The sequence below is a fragment of the Curcuma longa genome, chromosome 4 (assembly GCF_044706935.1).
Source record: "Curcuma longa cultivar G26 ecotype Majalengka, Jawa Barat chromosome 4, ITB_CL_G26_1.1, whole genome shotgun sequence".
Taxonomy (NCBI): Eukaryota; Viridiplantae; Streptophyta; class Magnoliopsida; order Zingiberales; family Zingiberaceae; genus Curcuma; species Curcuma longa.
In genome coordinates, this window is record NC_133864.1 from 22,303,554 (window position 1) to 22,310,132 (window position 6,579).

General features: G+C 37.4%; 1 long non-coding RNA gene across 1 annotated transcript; it reads right to left on the reverse strand.

The window, feature by feature from the left end:
- Nucleotides 1-4,004: 4,004 nt before the first annotated feature.
- Nucleotides 4,005-5,559, reverse strand: LOC141826094 (uncharacterized). The gene is made up of 3 exons (XR_012601608.1): nt 5,457-5,559; nt 4,756-4,827; nt 4,005-4,044 (listed from the first exon to the last, which is right to left on the reverse strand). It is a non-coding gene; the product is annotated as an uncharacterized LOC141826094 (long non-coding RNA).
- Nucleotides 5,560-6,579: the final 1,020 nt, after the last annotated feature.

Genomic DNA, 6,579 nt, shown 5'->3' on the forward strand with positions numbered 1-6,579 from the left:
CATGAGTTTCCTAGTCAAACATTGAAACACAATCTTTATTCTTTACTTTCATGGGATTGCTTCCCTTTATTTACTTGTTCTTTTGCTAGTACTTCATTTTCTCAACGAAGGATATGGATGAATGACACCAAAATCCAAAAAATTTTCATCGTGATGAAGACTTGGTCCAATGGACAGAAAGACTCAGGCCTTGTATTGAAGTATTGCATATTATTTGAGAACTATAAAGATGTTAATTTTGTTCTTACTTTAATTTTGACAGTTTTATAATTTACATTTTTTTCATGATACATGTTATTATTTAATTTGTATTCTCAGTTTCTGTCTCTTGTAGTTGTTTCTATTCTGAACACCTTGTGCTGCCTTTAGAAATTGAAATTTCTCATATAATGCTTCTAAAAGATGCTGCATATACTACTACGCATTTCTACTATGAGTTCTCCAATTTCCTCAACTTCCATGACTGTAATGATATCTGATAGACACTTCATTTTGGTTTAGCTTTTTACTAGTCAACTACGCAATGCATAATATATCTCCATGTTTATAAGTTCTCTTTTGGCTAAATTCTTCTGTTCATTCTATTTATTGAGGATTAGATCTACATTTTCTTGCCTCTTATTAATTTGGCTTAATAAATAGGACAGTGGAGTTTAGACCATCTATCAATTTTCTCATTTCAATTCATTCATTTCTCAACTTTCAACTTAGCTTAATGCATTCTGATGATCTCATTTATAAATTCCTTGAGACACTAAATTTTTTGTTTGAATTTTATTTTTTAACTTCTTCATGAAGCCATAAGTGAGCAAGATTGACCAAATATAGGTAGATGTTATTGCTGCTTTTATAATTTTGTTATCATTACTATGTATTAAATTACAACTATAGAATGATTTATTGTTCTCTTAAGATTTTCAAAATTGAATGTTTTTATTTCTACTTTATATTTATTATCTAATCTTTATGTACAAGTTTCAAGGATCTTTGAGTATTGAACTTTCCAACAAGCATCTAAACAAATGACCTCATTCATCGAAACATTGTGTTTAATCTTGGGCAGTGGACTTCTGAGGTTGTAAAAAAAATTTCATTTTTATTTGTGTTTCCTATTAACAATTTGAGGACATTGATCTGAAGTAGCATCTTATTATTGCATGCTAGGAGTTCTTTTGGAGTTTATGTCACGTCCCGAGAGACAGTTGTTCAAAAAATTTCGACAGCATCTCTCCTGTAATAATTTAACTTTCCCTAAATACATTTGATCATAGGCCCACACGGCCACTCACTAATATAACACATGTATCAAAAAATGTTAAACTACATGAACAAGGGCCCACACGACCACAAACCACATCCAACACATGCATGATATAGCAAACCACCATAAGAAACCATTAACATATAAACGCAATCCATACGAGATAAAAATTCACAGAAGTAAACTCCACAACAAAACCAAGTAGAAACTCCCTAAATTCACGATAACAGAAATTCCAAAACAAAAATCCAAACACATGAAGGAAAACAAACTCCTCCTGCTGTGAGATGGGGTCAGTCTGGCAGAACTCCAATCAACATATAACATCCCTATCTGCTACCTGGGGAGAAAGAAAGAAAATTCTAGGATCTGGGTGGTGAATATAAAAATACTCAGTGGATACTAGAATGAAAGTGCACAACATATATATAAATATGGGTATCAATAAGATATACAATTTCTCCAGTGGATACTTTAATGAACAAGGTCAATAATACTAAATAATAGATAACAGATATCATGCAAATTTAATCAATGCATGAAATGTTACACAATGGAATAATCATATATCAAACAAATGCAACAATCACACACAAATATGCAATAAATAACTACCAATAAATGCAGTAAAATAAACTACCAGCAAATGCACACATATGAAACACATATCACAGGCAACATGCATGGTTACTGTCGACTCGCCACCCCTAGATACCCACACAATGAACTAGGGTGCATGATAAGACAACTGCACACACTCCAACAACAGACCACTACACGTGAGTGGGGAGCAGGGAAAATATCTTAGAGAAGCTATCTAACTCTCACGACCCGGGAGATAGCCGTCCGAAAAATTTCGACAGCACCTCCCCAGTATCACTGACAATTCCCTGAATACAAATATATAATAAGGCCCACACGACCTATCCATACTACAAAATATGGATTATACAAGTAACAAAATATAAAAGTGACCCACACGGCCACGTACACATCCTACACAATGCATAAGAATGAAATTCTAATTCTACACAACAATAAGGAATAAACTCGTAAAGTAACGAAAAATTCAAAGTTTCGTAAACGGAAACGTAACAAGTACAAGTATGAAATCAAAATAGGAAATAGGCTATAGTTTCGAAAACACCGAAACGAAATCATAAAGTCCGATACGGTAGGAAGTAAACCAACGATACAAGTATACCAACACATGCTACAAACACATCCAACACACACACACATACAGTTCTCGTCGTGAGATGGCATCGCTGGTAGATCTTTGGCATCCTCTGTAAGCTTCTACCTAATATTTGGGAAGACAGAAAAATCCCAGGGTCCAAAGATGTGAGTACAAATACTCAGTAGGTAATATAGAAAGACAGTGCATGAATAAAAGAAATAACAAAAGGATAGGTACATACCAAAGGTCAACAAGGTATCAATAAAGTATCTGCAGATAATAAACAACTAACATGGATCTCATGTAATGCACCATATGAATGACATATCAAGCATAGTGCAACAGTCAAAAATCAAACAAGTAGACAATCAAAATGCAGTATCAGTACAGTCCAATACATATATATCATGCACATGATGTGTATATGCATAATGCAACTGCCCCACTCACTACAGCACTCGTGCAAGCATCTGAGGCTGGGATGGCCGGTATCGGGGGATCAGTACTCCGCGCCCTACAGTAAAGTAGTCCGGTGATCCAAATTGGGGATCAGTGCTCCGCGTCTGATGATCCCGTAGCTATGATAAGCTACATATCCTATGGCCGATATCTGTCCTCTAATACTCATCACCGACGTACCAACCATGTACTCTCCGAGTACCACCTCTATCTGGTGTCGAGGTCAAATCATCGATTCGGCTACGTACACTGCCATATAGCCGTCGACTGCGTACACTACCATACAGTCGCCATCATTATGATGGAAATAGGGTATAATAACCATCTATGTAGATATACAACTAAAGTCATCTATTATCACGATAGATCCACAACAATGGGATTTATAATCGTTATCATGCATCATGATGAGATGCTCAAATCATAGTAATCAGCACCTACCATACTAATCAATAAGCGTAGGTATAAGTCATGATGATTTCAGGTATCATAAGGAAAGAACTATATCAATAAGGATCACAGATGTCATATCAATGATAGAAACAAGCAAGATTAATGATCCAAGATCAACAGGCATAGGGACAAGTATGGTATAAACATGAGTAATGTAAAAGGTATACAAATAACAGGAAAGAGTAACATCAAGGTATCAAACTACAATGACTACAACAGAATCATGCACTGGAAAAGAAAGAACTGTATTGACCAAATACAGTAAATTACCAACCTGATGTATCGAAGATAAAAAATTAGAACCCCCAGAACCCTCGTATATATCGAACTCCTATAATCACTCAGGGTCCTGCAAGAAAATAATAAACTGTCACGACCCGGGAGGCTATCCGAAAAATTTCGGTAGCATCTCCCCAGTATCCATGACAATTCCCTGAATATAAATAGAAAGACTTAGCTACATGCGGCTGGAATAAAGACTACACATCATACCAATGCTCAACAGTTAATATACAAGGCCTACATGGCCACAACACTACTATCACATACACAATATCAAAATAAAATCGAAAATTCACGTAATGAAAACATCGTAAAGCCAAGACAAATGAGTAACCCAAAACCTAGTAACCTTCGGGTGTGAGATGGAAGCAGTCGGCCAATCTCCAAGCTCCACGTACCTATCTGCTACCTGGGAAGACAGAAAACCCCAGGGTCTGGGTGGTGAGTATCAAATATACTCAGTGGGTACTAGATAGAAGTGCAGAACAAAATAAGGTATCAAACGGCTAATAGCATAGATATCAAAAGGTATCCAGTTTCAACATGATACTACAGGAGCAAGACCAAGATAACCATCATGTATGTCATACAAATGCAGCAGTTATATAACAACAAAAACATAATCATATATCAGCAAGTGCATCAACTATAAATGCAGTAAATAATAAATCCATGCATAGTCAAAGCTATCTAGCTAGTCCTGGTAGCACTCAACCTGTGCAGTGCTATAATGTTCTCACTCAACCTGTGCAGTGAGGTAGCACTCAACCTGTGCAGTGCTATAATGTTCTCACTCAACCTGTGCAGTGAGGTAGCACCCAACCTGTGCAGTGCTATAATACTCTCACTCAACCTGTGCAGTGAGAGTTAACAACAACACATGCTATTTGCATAGTTCAACCGCTAACTACCACAATATCAAGGTATATGCAATATCAATCATGATAATTTCAACATAGATAAACAACACTTAAGGAAACTGTATTGATGGTAGTAGGATCATATTAAGGACAAAGGTAAGTATCAAGCCATGAATCAAACAACGACTATAGTAGAGATATCCACAAGGTAATCATAGAAGAGAATAGATCTGTATTGACCAGATACAGAGTTTACCCACCTTTTGATGAAATCGTCGCAATAAGACCCTAATGAAATCCTCCACGTATGGTATTATCAACAGGTCAAGGTCCTGTAATCAAAATAACATCTTCTAAATATTTATTTTTCAACAAAGTAAATTCTAGTCGATTCCAATCTAACTCAATTACTACTCACTCGATATGATGGAATTATTCATCCGATTAATAATTCAATTAACCCCCCAAATGAAGTACATGATCCTTAATCAATTACTAAACTGATTAATAATTAAGGATTACCTTACTTAAGTAAATCAATCAATTCTTAATTTATTTACAGTTAATAGTTATACCATTAACCTATTAAAATTGCCAATCAAAATAATTAATCCTCTGATTAATTACCTACTCATTAATTATCTTAGTTAATCAAAGATTATTTGTTACATCAACAAGCCTTAATTATTCAACTAACTTTAATCTAATTAACCAATTAACTAATTAATCAATCAATTAATCCACTACTTGTTAACTAATTAACCAACCATTAAACTAATTAATCCTAATCAATCACCATCAATCGCTTCGAATCATGCGACCGATTAATTAATTAATTGTTAATTATTAACTAATTAGCTACTTATTAAACTGATTAATAAGCTAATTAAACTTAATTAGCCAAATTTGTTTAATCAATCAAGCCCAACCTTAATCTAATCCATAATAATTGAATCCTTACTACGATGTGGCGGCCGGCAGCAGGGGTTCGGCGTCAACTCTTTCTGGCGGCCGGTGGCACGTCTTCTCCACACGGCAACAATGACAGGGCGACGACGTTGGAAGATCACAGCAGTTCGGCAGCAGCGTCGAGCGGTGGTTGCGACGCGGTGGAGCAGGGGATCGTGGTGAAGATGCGCGGCGGTGTCGGCGGCGGAGGAAGGAGGCGCGATGGTGGTGGCGGAGTGGCTTCTTCTCCATGAGAGCAGCGACGGCAGGGGAAGGCGCGGCGGAGCGGCTGTGCAGCGGCGCTCGAGGGCAGGGGCGCTGAGCAGAGGAGACGCGGCGGCTAGGGCATCGGGCAGAGGAATCGCAGGGTCGGCGAGAGAGGAAGGAGGGAGTAGAGGTGGCTAGGGTTTTCGATCTCCTCATATAGGTCTTGTCGGTGCGAGAAATCCGGCGAAGGATTCAATCGGCGAACACGGTCTTCGTGCGCGCGAGGAAGAGGTCGCGCGGAACAGAGGAAGCCGGGTTGCGTGGGGAGAAAAGGCGGAACTTATCCCTTAACGGTTCCGGGTTTTAATTCCAATCCAATAACCCATTAACTAACCTTAATGGGCTGAATTAATCGGGCTTTTAATTGGACTCCTAAATTTGGACTTTAGGAAAATGGTTTAACTAAGTTCTAATTAATCTAAATTAAAACTCAAGCCCTAGCCAATTAAGCCCCTAATGAATCATAAATCCCTAATCCTTATCAATTAGGCTAAATTATTTACAATTAACCCTTAACAATTTTCTCGTATCTTACATTCTCCCCCACTAATAAAAATTTGGTCCCCAAATTTCCTATTTACGCACTATATTACCAAAATACTATAATTTGAATGATTGATTCTCGAATCTGTGGGTTATGGGACCACCATACTTCCACTGCACAACTCTGATTGTCGTATCAACGTGTCCGTATTCCGTGCTGAATCAGTTGGGTAGCTAAAGGAATACGGTTTGCGTCCACTCTAGCTGAAGTTGACTCTGCAGTACTGACGTCGACGGATGAACCAACTGATATATTGGGATCATAATGAAGTCAAATATCCTTTGCTAACAGTACTACTATAAACTTCTAAGAAACCAATAAGATG